Genomic DNA, 16,571 nt, shown 5'->3' with positions numbered 1-16,571 from the left:
TTTTAAACTTACTGTTCTCTCTGGGCTTCTCAAAAATGACTTGATAAAACAAAGTTAGAACCATGATTAGAAGAGCAGCTGCCTTGATCTTGTGTAAATTAGTCATTATGATGTAAAATATGAAAAATGAAATCCCAGAGACATTCTTTATTGATCCCTGTGTAGATTAAGACAGCATTTTCCTTTACTTCTTTCCTGCAAACAAACAGGAGAATTATGACCCAGATCAATTTTCTTCAGGAAAAATGCCCTCATCACTTCCTAGGAGACAAGGGGAAAATTGCTGCCTGGGTTTTGCACATGGTGGGGAATTGAGGACAGGGTTAGAGTGGCGAGGAGTTTCTCTCCTGGGTCAGGTGTGGGCTCTGAGAGAGGTAACCACACCTGGCAGCACCAGGTCAGGGGAGTAAGGCCCTGCCTGATCACAGGCCTGCTCTCATCACCATCTTTCTCCCTGAAGGAGGTATGAGAAGCTACAAAAAACAGAGAAAGTTCCAGATCTTTAGAAGATTTGCCTGAATGAGTTCTTGCATTCTTTTTGGGTGAGTGATTTAATTCAAGAAGAGGGTGCAGGGAAAAAAGAGGCTCAGAGTGTTCTCATCCGACAGAAAATAAATGCCCCTGATGGACAAGCAGTGATGGAAGGAGAAGTGAGGGATGTAGAGATAATGTAAGGACCATGGAAGGGGTCCAGAACCAATATGATAGAACCAGGAGAGTTCTCAGGATCAGAGAGACTAAGATGAAAGCCTAGTATCTCTGATTGGAGAGGATTATAGCTTTTCTAGAAGAATCTTTAAGGTTTTCTAAGGAGAGAAATAAATTAGAACAATAGACAAATCATGAGGGTCAAAGACACTAAATTTAGGCCCTTTTCCCTGGATTCTTTGTTTTCTCTATTGACCTTTCTCAGGTTCTTCATAAACACACACACACACACACACACACACACACACACACACACACCCCTGAAGAGGCTGCTCCTCTTCCTGCTTCTATTGCTTTTACTGTCATTTACAAGATGATACCATATCGTAGAGGTTTAAATGAAACAATCTTATACCCACTTCCCAGATTTATGTATTTATCTTGTTCAGAGTAAGGAATGTGTGTATAAGCTACCTCTATAATTTTTTTGTGCTCTAGACTTATTAATTTTATGTTTATAGAAAATATACCCAGGATATTGAGAGTAGCTGATGTTTACTTTTACATTTCCAGCCCATAATTGTTTACAGCTGACCATGCAAAAAAACTAAAGCAGATATTTACAATCATCGAGAGTTTGCATTCTCTAGGATACTGCCATGCATTAAGTGCCCATAAAACTAAATTAGAATTTCTAATGTTGCTTTAGGCAAGAACTCAGGAGCTACCCACCTTTCATTTGTTGTTAGATCATTTGCACCCAGTTTAATCTCTTAGGACATAAATTTAGTTCTAGGGATCATAACCTGAATTTACTAGAGATCTCTTGATTTTTTGGACTTGACCCCTGATTGAGGCCCTAACTGGCCTTCATGGCCCCCAACCCTCTCACTGATGTTAGCATCATACACTTCCTTGGTCTTAGAGAACTTTGTTTCATAGTCTTTGCTCTCCAGATGGAGATTTAGATGACTTAGTGAGAACGGTTCCTGAACCCAGCCTGCTCCATCACCCAGACTTGAGAAAATGAGGGTACAGACACTCTGCAGGTGCAAAATTCAGAGCTGTAGTGTTTGGAGGCTGCTCTTTTACATTAATGGACAGGAGTAAGGACAGAATTTAATGGTATTATATGCACAAGGGACATCAGAAGGGGAAGCGCCTCCAACAACTTCCCCGCTTTGGAGAATTTCAGGGACTTGGAGGAAGTTATGGCCTGCAGCTGCAGATTCCAGGACATCCAGGGGCTGTTCTCATCTCTCTGAGCCTGTGAGCCAAAGAATTACTAATAACTCTTTTACTACTGGTCAAATTGACAGTTCCATGGCTAATGCAAAACAAACAAACAAACAAACAAAAAACAGTTGAATAAAAAAAAACTAAGCCAAAAAGTAACACCCAAGCCCCATTACACAAACTCCATTAAAAGTATGAGGAATTTCTACCAAGTAAACCTGCTGTAATCCTAAGCTGCTCAGGTGAGAGACTTTGGCCACTGCTGACTAGAGCAGTGGGGGTTGGTTTCTCTACCATGAACCTTTGTNTCAAGTTGACAAACACATTTATATTTCAATGTCCAGCAATGATAGAGGGAAAACTAGTAGAGCTTGGGAACTTAGAAACTTAGGATGACTAAGATTTATAGGGCCACCTTAGAGGTGACTGGAAAGTCATAAATAAATTGTCATTTGGCTTTATGAATTTTAAATTATGGTTTATTCAGACCACAATAAAATGTTTACTGATGCAAGTTTTCCCTAAGAATGCAAGGATGGTCTGGAATAGAAAGAAGCTAAGATAGCAGACTGCAAACTAAAGATCCATAACCGGGAAGTTAATAATTAAGATATTACAAAATTGTGTAAGAATAAACTCTCTAACCACATGAAATTTGAAGTCAGACAATTCTAAGTTCGTATCTGGGTTAAGTGGCTTGCAAGCCCTGTGTATAGCGTTGGGCAAGTCTCTAATATTTTTCATGTGTAAGTTTCTGTTTTATAAATTAGGGATAACAATCTATCACAAACTAATTAATTTATTTAATAACTGCTTAGTAAGGTTTACCCTGACTGATGAGGAGAATAGACTCTGGGAGGGCAAGAGCAGAGGCATGGAAACCAGTTAGGGGGCAGTTGTAATATTTCAGGCAAGAGATGTTGGTGCTTAGGCCAAGACTGTCATCATGGTGAAAAGTGATCTGATTTGGAATATAATTCATAAGCATCAGGGATGGGATTTGCTGGTGGATTGGATAAGAAGAATGAGAGAAAGGAGTTAAAGGTGAGTCCAAGGTAGATGGCTGAGCAATTGTGTGAATACGGCACCAGTACCTGTGTGTAGTAGGGACCAGGCCTTGGTTTTTGGACATGTTAAGAGGGAGATGCCTCTCATACATCCTCAGGACAACTGTGTGATGGTTGTATAGGTTGTTCACTGCACAAAGGGATATGGGGCTGACATCCCTAACAGTGTCCCTGGTGTGGGGCTACATCTCTAATTTGCTAGTAGAGGCCTTGGACTGCCGGGGGTTACTTTCTGGGCTCTTCATCCTTGTGTGGTTGACGGGGCTTGTTTGTAGAAATTAAATAAAATAAAAAATGCCCACCAGAGTGACTAGCACATAGTAGGTGCTGAGCACATGTTAACTCTCTTNCTTGTTTTTTAAGTTTGTGATTTTTGTATGTATTATTAATTTAAATGCCAAATACAGAAAGTAGATTTCTTTGGTAAAAACAAACAAACTAATAACACCTTCCTTGCTATAATTACTCTAAAATGAGAGGGTCAGGATAAATGAATTGTTAAATATTTACAGCAAAACATGTAGCTCATAGAGTGAAACCTTCCAAGTATTCACCTGTATCTTTTGAGGATTGCTTTTTTTAGGCTTCCTGGTATTCCCTTCTACTCCCTTGGAGGTAGTGCTAACTTCTCTGTGTCTCACTTTAATCCTGTGTAGACCATTTAATCCTGTCCAGGCAAACCTTAATGCCTGCTTTTCCTACCTTCCTCTGTACTGACTCTTGATCTGGGCCTGATGGTCTCACCAACTGGGTGTCTCAGTGATGATGTTGGTTAATTCAATCTCAAGCACCTTAAAGTGATAAAATGGCTACAGCTGTTTTAATAATTAGGAATACAAAATGTTTATAATTGCCCTTCAGGATATCCTTTCCACCATAGTTACCAAGGAATTCAAGTCCCTAGCACTGTTATGAGGTGTTGCACAGGAAATGGGAATCTGGTGGACTATCTGCCAAATTCACCAGCCCAGGATTGCTATCATTCTTGAGAAATAGATCAGCCCATTGAACCAGCTACTCCAAACTACCAGTTTACCCATATAATAGAGGCTCTTAATGGGAGCCTGTGTATGAAGGTTCCTCTTGTTAGGATACACACTGATGTGATTCAATGAAGTAGAATATTAGATTCTTAACATTGAGAGCTGGAACATTTATCTGCCTTAACTTCTCAAGCTAATGATTTCTTATACCCTGTTTATAAGGGTCTATGTGAAGGACCCAAAATGGGGGAGTAAATAAATGCTGTGCTTTCCTCCTCCCATGGCCACATTAAAATTACAACTAAATTGTAGAACAATCAACTTGGAGAGCCATCTGAAGTTTTGTTGAACAGACGTTTTATAACTAAGGAAATAAAGAAGAAGCCATGTCAAGACTGGTAGGAGGGGCGGAGATGTGAAACAAGCCAGCCCTACACTTGCATGTGTTAGTGAAAATTGAAAGGAATATCTCAGCCACAGAGGTACCCCTCCAGACAAGTGAGGGACCCCAGCCCCACACTGGGCTCCCCAGCCTGGAAAACCAGTGCTGGGAAGAGGAAGCCCCCACAACATCTGGACGTGGAAAACATGTGGGGATTCAATGTGAGATGGAAGGCTGCAGGAAACTGAGATGTCCTCTTAAAGGAGCCTCACACAAACTCACATGCTTGCAGGCACTTACCTTGGGCTCTGGAAGAGAGACAGTGACTCAGGAGGCATCAGAGGCATACGGGGAGAGACTGAATTGCGTGGTTTTAGGGCAAGGACTGGAGGGGCAGTTGCCATTTTTCTGTGTAGAACCCTTTTCCAATCAATGGCAGGCAGGCTCCATCTTTCCTGTGTTGAGCCCTCCCCCGCATGGCCAAATCTGAATAAACATTGGCCTGGTGAAACATGCTCCACCTGCTTGTTCCACCCTGGTGACTCCCTGGGACCCTTCTCCACCCAACTGCAATGCCTGAGGCACTTTCTTGGCAAGCAGCCCACACCCCTGCCCCCGCACTCTTTATTGGACAACTCTGGGGGTCCGCCAGCCCCAGGTGAGTGGCAGCTGGCCTCAATGCGTTCTGAGACTTGCTGAGTAGCTCCAGGCTCAGCACTACCACCAAACCAGAATCTACATTACCCTAGTAAACACAACACGTCCTATCCTGGTGACTCTCTAAGACCTCATCACATCCAACTTGTGTACTGCTAGAAGCTCAATCAGTGGCTAGCCTTATGGGAGCCAGCAGGTAACAGCAGGCCTTGGGGTGTCCTGGACTATTTGTGGACCTACCCCAGGCCCAGTACTGGTGGCAGCCACCCTAGGTTTGCAGCATGACTTCTCCCACATGCCTCCAGGTCCAGCAGAGGAAGTGACCAACTGCAGGTCACTTTGTAGCTCCTACTAAGTAGTCCCCAGCTGGTCACAGGCAGTGGGTGACCTGGGCCTGCACCGGAGCCCCTTCTAAGAGACCCCAGAACCAATGTAACTGGAGATTGGCTTCAGACCACGGTAGAGCACCACCCAATAAGCCCCACAAGTAGCACATGCAAAGGGTGGTCTCAACAGGCACCAGAGCCCACTAGGGGGAATCCCGCTACATGTGGTAAGCCCCCTGCATGGCAGACCCTAAGCTGTGAATGTGGCCAAACCCCATAGCCAGTCAGCCTGAGGTTCAATCCCACCCACTGATGTGCCAATAGCAATTAAGGCACACACAACCTACACAAGGGCCACTCCTGGAACATCTGACACAGGTGACCAGGGAGACTGTGCCATTGGGCCCCACAGGGCACCTACTGCATAAAGTTACCTGGCCAAGACTGGGAGATGTAGCAGATTTACCCAATACATTGAAACAAACACACAGAGAGAGACAAAATAAGGAAACAAAATAACATGTCCCAAATGAAAGAACAGGAAAAAACTCCAGAAAAAGAACTAAATGAAATGGAGGCAAACAACTTATCAGATACAGACTTCAAAACAATGGTTACAAGGATGCTCAGAGAACTAGTGAGAACTTCATCAAAGAGATAGCAAGCATAAAAAAAGGACATAGAAACCATAAAAAAATAACCAGTCAAAAGTAAAGAATGTAATAACTGAAATGAAGATGCAATAAAAGGAATAATTAGCAGACTAGATGAAGCAGAGGACTGAATCAGTGATTTGGAAGACAAGGTAGCAGAAAACACCCAATTGGAACAGTGAAAAGAAAATAAAAAACCTAAAAAAAAAAAAGAGGATAGTTTAAGAGACCTCTGGGACAACATCAAGCATAACAACATTCAAATCATGGGGGTACCTAAAGGAGAAGAGAGAGCACAGGGGATTGAGAACCTATATGAAGAAATAATGACTGAAAACTTGTCTAACCTGGCAACGGAAATACTCATAGACCTACAAGTCCAGAAAGAGCAGAGAGTCCCAAACAAGATGAACTCAAACAGGCCCACACCAAGACACATTATAAGTAGGATGGCAAAGGTTAAAGACAAAGAGAGAATTCTAAAAGCAGCAAGAGAAAGGCAGCTAGTAACTTATAAGGGAGCTCCTACAAGATTGTCAGATGATTTTTCAACAGAAACTTTGCAGGCCAGTAAGGAACTGGCATCAAATATTCAATGTGATGAAAAGCAAGGACCTTAGTAGTCTTCAACTAAGACTACTCTACCCAGTAAGGCTATTATTTAAAATTGGAGGAACAAATCTGCTATTTTCTGTTCACAGATAAGTCTCTAGCATCCAAAATTCCCTGTATTTTCTTCACAGGCTGTATTCCATCCGCTGGCCCAGCACCTCAGGGAAATCATGGTCACAGACTCCACAGCCACTGCTGCCACTGCCAGAGAGCTGGTTTTCACAGACAAAATTAAAGAAGATGCTCCTGCTCTTTCTACATCTGCCAATAAAGTGGGGAGTCTGGATGTGCACAGTGAAGTTAAGAAGCTATTGGGCTTAGGACAGAAACATCTGGTGATAGGGAACATTCCAGCAGCGGTCATTGCATTCCAAGAAGCAGCTAGTCTTTTAGGTAAGAAGTATGGAGAGACATCTAATGGTGTGGAGAAGCTGGAGAAGCTTTCTTTTTTTCTATGGGAAATCACTTCTGGAGTTGGCAAGAATGGAGAATGGTGTGTCTTGAAATGCCCTGGAAGGTGTGCCTGTAGAAGAGGAGAAAGGGAGAAAATAATGATAACATAGATGAGGAAGCAAGGAAAGGGCTGAGAGAACAAGTTTATAATGCCATGGAAGAAAGAGAAAAAGCATATATATATATATATATATATATATATATATATATATATATATATATATATATATATATATATTGACAGACAAGTCTCTGGTAAAGCCTGAAATTGATAAAGAACAGGAGACTGAAATGGAGAAAGGTGGAAGAGAATATATGGAATAAGTGAGCCTGCAGAGGAACTACAAGAAAAAGTTGAATCAACCCCAGATCAGTTAACTGGAACCATTAAAGAGGCAAAAGGAGCAGCAGCAAAAGAACTGAATGAAGCTGAGGTCACTTCTGGGAAGCCAGAACAGGAAGCACCAGATGCTGAGGAGGGAAAATCAGTTTCTGCAACTGATGTCCAAGAAGAGTGCAGAGAAAAAGGAGGTCAGGAGAAGCAGGGAGAAGTGATTGTGGGCATAGAGGAGGAGCCAAAAGAAGCTTCAGAAGAGCAGCTTGTTGTGACTCCAGAAAAGCAGGGCGCTGCGGTGGAGGTGGGAGCAGAGCCTGTAGATCCAACAGTCAATCCACTTGATGTGTGTGGGGATGAGCCAAAGGAGCAGGTAGCTGCCTCTGAAAATGAGCTAGGAAAAGCTGCTCTTGAGCAGCTGGTAAGGAAAAAACGCCTCCTGCTGACGAGTCACCAGTGGTGACAACAGAGGCTGCAGAGGTCAGCTGCAGAAGCTGGTCAGAAGTCTCTGAGAAGCCTGGGCAGGAGGCCACCATTCTCTCTAAGGATGATGTAGTCACTGGGCTATCAGCTGCAGGAGGTCAGACTCCTACTGAACTAGAGACTAATGCAAAAGTGTTGACAGAAACAAAATATGGCTCAGGGCAAGAGGAGAAGATCAGGGCAAAGTTGGTTCCTAACCAGGAGAAGACTAAGCTGCCTATAGAAGAGTCTGGGGTTGAGACCAAGGTAGCCAGGGGGCTACTGAGAAGTCTCATGATGACAAAGCTAAGATAGCTGCTAACGAAGGAACACAAGGGAGAGAACAGATGAAAGAGGTGAAGAAACCGAGGGCTCAGAAGAGGAGGATAAAGAAAATGACAAGGCTGAAGAAGCACCAAGTGATTCAGTTCTTGAAAACAAGTCTCTTCAAGAAAATGAAGAGGAGGGCTGGCCGAGTGGCGCGTTGGTTGAGATGGCTTGGAACACCAGCTCTGAGCAGCAGGGCCCCAATTCGGATCCCACATGAGGGCCAGTGACTCTGTGCTCTCTACAGCTGAAATGGTGAACAACAGCTTGACCTGGAGCTGGGCTGCCGTGAGTCACGGCGATGGTGTAGGCTGCAGTGGGGCTGGCCGGCAGCCAGCGTGAGCTGCTGTGAGCCACTGTGAGTGGCCGTCCAATGGCCAGTGACCAATCTGCCTCATCTGGGAAGAACGCAATGATAATACCAACATGGGCCAGTGAAGCGACGTCCTCCACAACTAGACTGAAGAACAAAAGGACAGCAACTTGTCTGTTCCCCTTCCCAAATTCCCCAATAAAATCTTTTAAAAAAATAAAAAAAGAAAGAAAATGGAGAGGAGGAGATGGGAAACCTAAGCTTGCCTGGGATATTCTAGATTTCGCAAAGATCATTTTAAAAAGCAAGAAACCAAAGAAATTCAGCTTTATGCTGCACAGGCACTTCTTAAACTTGAAGGAGTTAGTGCTGAATCTAAGAATTATGTCCAAGCTGTGGAGGAGTCCCAGGCTCACCTAAATCTCCAGTTGGGCTTGGCCCATGAGTATAGCTCTCAGTATGATAAAGCAGTGGCACAGGTCAGCAATTCTATTGAAGTCATTGAGAAGAGAATGGCTGTACTAAATGAGCAGATGAACGAGGCTGAAGGGTCACCTAGTGAATATGTGGAAAAAATTGAGGAGTTGAAGGAACTGCTACCTGAAATTAGAGAAGGTAGAAGAAGCAAAGGAGTCCCAGGGTAGTGGGGATGTAGCTGAACTGGCTCTGAAGGCAACTCTGGGGGAGAACTCTACTTCAGGTTTCACTCTTAGTGGAGGAGGCTCTTTAGTCTCCATGACTGCCAGTAGAAAGCTAACAGATGGTGCTTCCTCATCAAATTATGTGACTGATATCTCCCACTTTGTCAGAAAGAAGAGGAAACCAGAGGAAGAGAGTTCCTGAAAGATGATGCAGCGAAAGATACACAAGTGTTGGAGGCTGAGAATAAGGCTGAAAGCCGGGCAGCAGTGGAGGGGACAGTGGAGGCTGGTGCTATAGTTGAAAGCACTGCATGGTAAGAGGGAGCAGAGCCTTCCTCCCAAGGGAAAGTATCTTATATATAATGTATATTTTACTTCTGAGGGATTCTGTTTTTATAACTTCAATAAAGATTATAAGAAAAAAACTGAAGGAGAGACATTTATATAATTTATGAAGTGATGCCCCTGTTAAGTCTAGTACCCATCTAACACTATACTTCGTTTTTACAATATTATTGACTATATTTCCCATACTATGCTTTACATGCTTGTGACTCTTGTAACTACCAATTTATAGTTCTTAATCCCTTCACGCAGCCCCCTACCCCTTCCCATCTGGTGACCATCAGGTTGTTCTCTGTATCTATGAATTTGTTTTGTCTGTTCATTAATTTTGTTCCTTAGATTCCACATATAAGTGAGATCATAAGGTATTTGTCTTTCTCAGTCTGACTCATTTCACTTTGCATAATACCCTCTAGGTCTATCTATGTTGTTGCAAATGTGAAGATTTCATTCTTTTTTATGTCAGAGTAATATTCTACTGTATGTACCACAAATTTCTTTATCCAATAGTCTATTGGGTATTTTGGTTGCTTCTATATCTTGGCTATTGTAAATAATGCTGCAGTGAACATAGGGGTGCATGTATCTTTTTAAATTAGTGTGTTGGATCTCTTTGGAATGAATTCCAATTATAATTTTATAAATAGTCATGGGGATATAAAGTACAGCATAGGGAATATAGTCAATAATATTGTAATAACTATGTACAGTGTTAGATGGTAATAGACTTTTATTGGGGTTATCACTTCGTGAGGTATATAAATGTATAATCACTATGTTGCTTTGTACACCTGAATCTAATAAAAAATAAATTTAAAAAAAGAGAGAAAAAAATGGCAGGACATTATCTTAAAAAAAAAATTCAAGGAGAGAAAAAGAGCTTCCCAGACAAGAAAAACTAAAGGAGTTCATCACTATCAAACCAGTATTACAAGAAATGTTAAAGGGGCATCTTTAAGAAGAAGAAGTGGGGGGGTGGTGGGGGGGATGGGAGAAGGTAAATATGAATAATAAAATGGCAATACTATGTATCTATCAATAATCACCTTAAAAGTAAATGGATTAAATGCTCCAAACAAAAGACACAGGGTAGCTGAATGGATAAGAAAACAAGACCCATACATAAGCTGTCTACAAGAGACCCACTCAGATTGAAAGGCACACACAGACTGAAAGTGAAGGGTTTGAAAAAAGACATTTCATGTAAATGGAAATGAAAAAAAAAGCTGGGGTTGCAATACTTACATCAGACGAAATAGACTTTAAAACAAAGGCTATAATAAGAGACAAAGAGGGACATTACATAGTAATAAAGGAACCAATCCAAGAGGATATAACCCTTATAAATGTTTATGTACCTATCATAGGAGCACCTAAATATACAAAGCAAATATTGACTGACATAAAGCAGAGATTGACAGTAGCACAATCATAGTAGAGGACTTTAACACCCCACTGACACTAATGGACAAATCTTCCAGAAAGAAAATCAACAGGGAAACAGCGGCCTTAAGGGACACATTAGTTCTGATGGATTTAATTCACATTTTTAGAGCATCTCACCCCAAAACAGCAGAACATACACTCTTTTCAAGTGCACATGGAACATTTTCCAAGATAGACCACATGTTAGGCTACAAAACAGGTCTCAATAAATTTAAGATTAAAATCATAGCAAGTGATTTCTCTGACCACAATTGTATGAAACTAGAAATCAGTAACAAGAAAAAAACTGAAAAATACACGAACACATTGAGGCTAAATAACATGCTACTAAATCTAAATGAATCAACAATGAGATCAAGGAAGAAATTAAAAGATACCTTGTGACAAATGAAAACACAATGACCCAAAATCTATGGCACACTGTGAAAGCAGTCCTAAGAGGAAAAATTTTGCAAAAATAAACAGGGGTAGTATGAACCAGAAGCTAAGAAATTTGGTTACCATGGAAATGGGTGGAAACAGGGCATAGAGAAGAGTGTGTGGAGGTAGAATCATTGAAGGTGTAAACCTCCTTATAATTACCTTTTTGTACAGTTCTAACCTTTTGTTTTATTTTTAAATTATTTTTTTCACTTACAGTTGGCATTCAATATTATTTTATATTAGTTTCAGGTGTACAGCATAGTGGTTAGACATTTATATAATTTATGAAGTGATCCCCTGATTAGCACCCACCTGACACTATACATAGTTATTACAATACTATTGACTATATTCCTTATGTTTTACTTTACATCCCTGTGACTATTTTGTAACTACCAATTTGTGCTTCTTAATCCCTTCATCTTTTATACCCTGCCCCTAACCCCCCTCCCCTATGGCAACCATCAGTTTGTTCTCTGTTCTATCTTTTTGAAAACATGGTACTGTTTCATATATTTAAAAAGTAAACCAGGGCTGGCTGAGTGGCTCAGTTGGTTAAGAAGTTGCTCAAGAGTGCGAGTTCTGGGCAACAGGGTCGCTGGTTCAATTCCCAGCCTGAGCTGAGCTGCTGCTGAGCTGCTGCTGAGCTGCCAACAGGTGGCAGGATGACTCAGCTAAAAATAATAATAATAATAAATAAAACAAACCAACAAAAAAGGGGAATAAGAACCTTAAAATACAAATAACAACAAATATACTTACTGTACTTCAAGTGAATGACATAAGCACACTAAAGGAAATAGAACTAATCTGAGTCACTTATAAGTATAATTAAAAAAATGTATACACTCAGACTAAAGACAGAGAGCTATAAAGATTTATTAAACTTTAGTTAGTGGGTTTGCTTTCTGTAGTGATATGAGTAAGAAATTCTGAAAGCTTTTTTAGAGCATTGAACAATAAGTAAACTTATTCTGGATAATCAAACCAAGTCACTTTATGAACAATTTTCATATTTTGGGTAAATACATAGTAGTGATATTGATGGATCATAGAATAGGTAGACAGTTCAATTTTAAAAATAAACTAGCAGATATTTTCTAAAGTGGTTGTAGCATTTTACACTCACAACAACAATGGATGGGAGTTCTAATTGCATCCTAGTCTCTCAACATTTGGTGCTGTAATTTTTAAAAATTCCATCATTTTGTGGGTGTGTTGTGATTATCTCTTCCTGGTAGTATGTAGTGGTATCTCATTGTGGTTTTAATTTTCATGGTGCTAAGCACTTGTTCATGTGTTTATTGGCTATTTGTTTATATTGCATATATTTTGTTAACTTTATTCCTTGGTATTTCATGTTTTTCATGTCATGTTAAATTGTATTGCATTTAATTTCATTAAAAAATTTTTTGTTAGAAAATAAAAATGCTATTGGTTTTATATAATAATATTGTATCTAATGTTCTTTCCAAAGGTCTTTGAAGACACCATTTCTAAATAAATTCACCTTCACAGGTACCAGAGATAAGGACTTTAATGTATTTTGGGGGGGGGGCACACAATTCAACCCATAAGAGATATCTATATGCAAAAACAAATGAAACTACTCAACATGCACACCTTATAAAAATCTAATGTAAAATAGATCATAGATATGAATGTAAAATGTTAAATAATTAAACTTTTAGAAAAAAATCATAGGAAAATGTTCATGATCTTTCTGTAGGCCCATAGTTTTTAGGTATATCACCAAAAGCATGAGAAGAAAAAAAAATGATGAAATGGACTTTGTCAAAATTAATCTTTTCTCTGCAAAATAAACTGTTAAGAGAATGATAAGACAAGCTTTAAGATAGGAGAAAATATTTGCAAATAATGTATCTGAGAAAGGACTTGTATTTAGGATATATAAAAAATTCTTAAAAATCAACAATAAGAAAACAAGCATGTTCTCCATAAAATGGATAAAACCCCAGAAATAGACCCACAAAAATATACTCAACTGGTCTTTGATGAAAGTGCAAAGGCAATTCAAAGAATGGATAGTCTTGTAAAGAAATGGTGTTGAAACAACTGGACGTCCACATGCAGAAAATGAATCTAAGCATAGACCTTACAGCTTTCATAATGTTAACTCAAAATTTATCATGACCTAAATGTGAAATTCAGAACTGTTAAACTTGTAGAAGATAACATTGGAGAAAATCTAGGTGACCTTGGATTTAGCTACGGCATCTTAGATACAACATCAAAACATGATCCATGAAAGAAAAAGAAGGGTAAGTAGCACTTCATTAAAATGAAAAAACATCTGCTCTGTGAAAAGCACTATTCAGAAAATGAAAAGACAAGCCACAGACTGGGAGAAAATATTTGCAAAATACAAAACTGATAAAGGACTTGTATTCAAAATATACAAGGAAAACTTAAAACAATAAAAAAATTAAAAATTGGCAGAAGATCTGAAGGGGCATATCACCAAAGAAGATATAAGCATATGAAAAAGTGTTTAGTATCATATGTCATTAGGTAATTCTAAATTAAAACAATGAGAAACCCTTATACACTTATTAGAATAACAAAAATTTCTGGCAATACCAACACTGACAATACCAAATGCTGACAAAGATACAGTGCAATGGGAACTCTCATTCACTGCTGGTAGTCTTACCATATAATTCAGCAATTGTATTTACCTAAATGAGTTGAAAACTTATGTCTATATAATAACCTGCACATGAGTGTTTATATCAGCTTTATTTATATTGTCCAAAATTAGAAGCAAACAAAATGTCTTTGATTACAACAGATAAACAAATTGTGGTACATCCTTATGATGGAATATTATTTGGTAATAAGAAGTGAACTACCAAACCACAAAAAGACATGGAGGCAATTAAAGATATTTTTCTAAGTGAAGAAGCCAGTCTGAAAAAGCTACAAGCATGATTCCAACTGTATAACATGCAGGGAAAGGAAAACAATAGAGACAGTGTTTGCCAGAGGTTCAGGGGGTGGAGGGATTGATAGGTGGAACACAGGACATTTTTAGGAGAGTGAAACCATTTGTAAATCCACATAGAACTGTACAACACAAAAAGTGAACCCTAGTGTAAATTATGTGTTAATAATTAGTTAATAGTTTATAATAATAAGTTGGCTCATCAATTATAACAAATGTACTACACTAATGCAAAATGTTACTAGGTGAACTGTGTGCAGGGAAAAGGGGATATATTTAAGCCTTCTGTACTTTCTGCACAATTCTGTAAGCCTAAAACTCCTCTAAAAATGAGTGTATCAAAATGTTTAGAAAATAGACTAAAGATTTGAACAGACACTTCACCTAGAAGACATACAAATGGTAAATAAACACGTGAAAAGATGCTCGATATCATTAACCATTATTAACCGTATCATTAACCATAATTCAAATAAAACTACAGTGAGATACCACTACATAGGATGTAATGGATAGGATTAAATAATAAAAGAAAAATGCACCAAACAAGAAAACTGACAATAGCAGGTGTTGATAAGGACATAGAGGAACTGAATCTCTTGTACATTTCTAGTGGAAATGCACAACGGTATATCCATTCTAGAAAGAGTAACAGTTCCTTATAAAGTTGAAACAACTCTTAACATGTGACCCAGTAATTCTATTTTTAGATATTTACCATAGAAAAGCAAAAACAGATATTCACACAAAAATGTTTACTTGAATGTTTATAGCAGTTTTATTCATAATCATCCCAAACTAGAAGTAACATAAATATTCTTCAGTTGGTGAATGAGCAAATTGTGATACATTCATTCACTGGAGTACTATTCAGCAAATAATAGGAATGAAGTATTAATACCTACATGAATAAACATCAAATGCTTTGTTCTGAGCAAAAGAAGTCAATATCAAAAGGTAACACTATCTGATTCTATTTATATGACATCCTAGAAAATACAAAAGTATAGGGACAGAAAGCTGATTAATTGTTTTCAGATTATGTGTTTATGAAAGATTTGACTACAAAAGGATAGCATCAGAGAGTTTATTGGGATAATGAAACTGTTTTGTATCCTGATTGTAAAATATAAGTGGTGGTAAAAAAAAAAAGAGACAGGAATGAATCAATATCTCATAAGAGAATGAAGAGGGTAAAAACATAAGAATGCAATGTAGATGAAGTTCATGTACTGGAAACTGAAGGATAAACTTAAAAACATGTGCTTCCCTCTGGATGTCATACTAAGTTAGACAACTGATCACAGTTTAATTATTATTTTATTTAAAACTAATTTTATTTTCCTGCATATCATTTAAAAAAATATAGTACAAAGCCCAAAGGTACAAAAGAGTATAAAAATAAAAGTTATTATCTCCATATTCTTACCTTTGTCAAATAGTCTAGAGATTTTAAAACTGTTTGGGAGATCACAGATACTAGTTCCTTGTGTTTTACAGTGGTAGTATGATTATATTACATGAGTATGTATATGTGAGATATTACACACACACACACACACACACACACACACACACACACAGTGCCAAAAAATGTATACAGTTTTTAAGAAATGAAAACTGTATTAAAATTGTAATACTCAATATATACCAATAACAAAAGATGAATACAAGCCATGTTTCACTTCTGCAGTTAAAAGAGGTACTCAAAATGGTTACCATCAGCATAATTTTAATACAGTGTTTTCCTTTTTAAAAATGTGTATACATTGTTTTGATACCCTCTGTATATAAAATTAAACATACCAGAAGCAACACACCATTTCATACTTCTTCACACTATACCATGTTTTGGGGAACTACTTATGAGGGAGATAAAATTTTAGGGTGAACTATCGAAAAGGATAAGGAAAATGATTTGCTTCTTTCTCTTTGGGAAATTTTTTTCTTTTTATTAAATTTATTGGGGTGACAATGGTTAGTAAAATTATATAGGTTTCAAGTGTACATTTCTATAATACGTCATCTATGTATTGCCTTGTGTGTTCAGCACCCAGAGTCAGTTCTCCTTCTATCACCATATATTTGACCACCTTTTTCTTCTTCTACCACGTCCCCTCCCCTTTACCCACTGGTAACCACTAAACTGTTGTCTGTGTCTATGAGTTTTTGCTTCTTTGTCTTGTTCCTTTGTTGCTTTGTTTTATATCCCACATATGGTGAAGTCATTTCTGTCTCACTTATTTTGCTTAGCATAATAACCTCAAGAGCCATCCATGTTGTCACAAATGGCACAAC

The 16,571-nt window shown here is 38.7% G+C and overlaps 1 pseudogene; it reads left to right on the top strand.

Moving 5' to 3' along the window:
- Nucleotides 1-6,717: 6,717 nt before the first annotated feature.
- Nucleotides 6,718-9,429, top strand: LOC109373059 (nuclear autoantigenic sperm protein-like; annotated as a pseudogene).
- The last annotated feature ends 7,142 nt before the right edge of the window (nucleotides 9,430-16,571 follow it).

The sequence above is a fragment of the Hipposideros armiger genome, unplaced genomic scaffold, assembly GCF_001890085.2.
Source record: "Hipposideros armiger isolate ML-2016 unplaced genomic scaffold, ASM189008v1 scaffold_687, whole genome shotgun sequence".
NCBI lineage: Eukaryota > Metazoa > Chordata > Mammalia > Chiroptera > Hipposideridae > Hipposideros > Hipposideros armiger.
The sequence above is the reverse complement of the archived record's forward strand: the minus strand, read 5'-3'. Positions and strand labels throughout refer to the sequence as shown.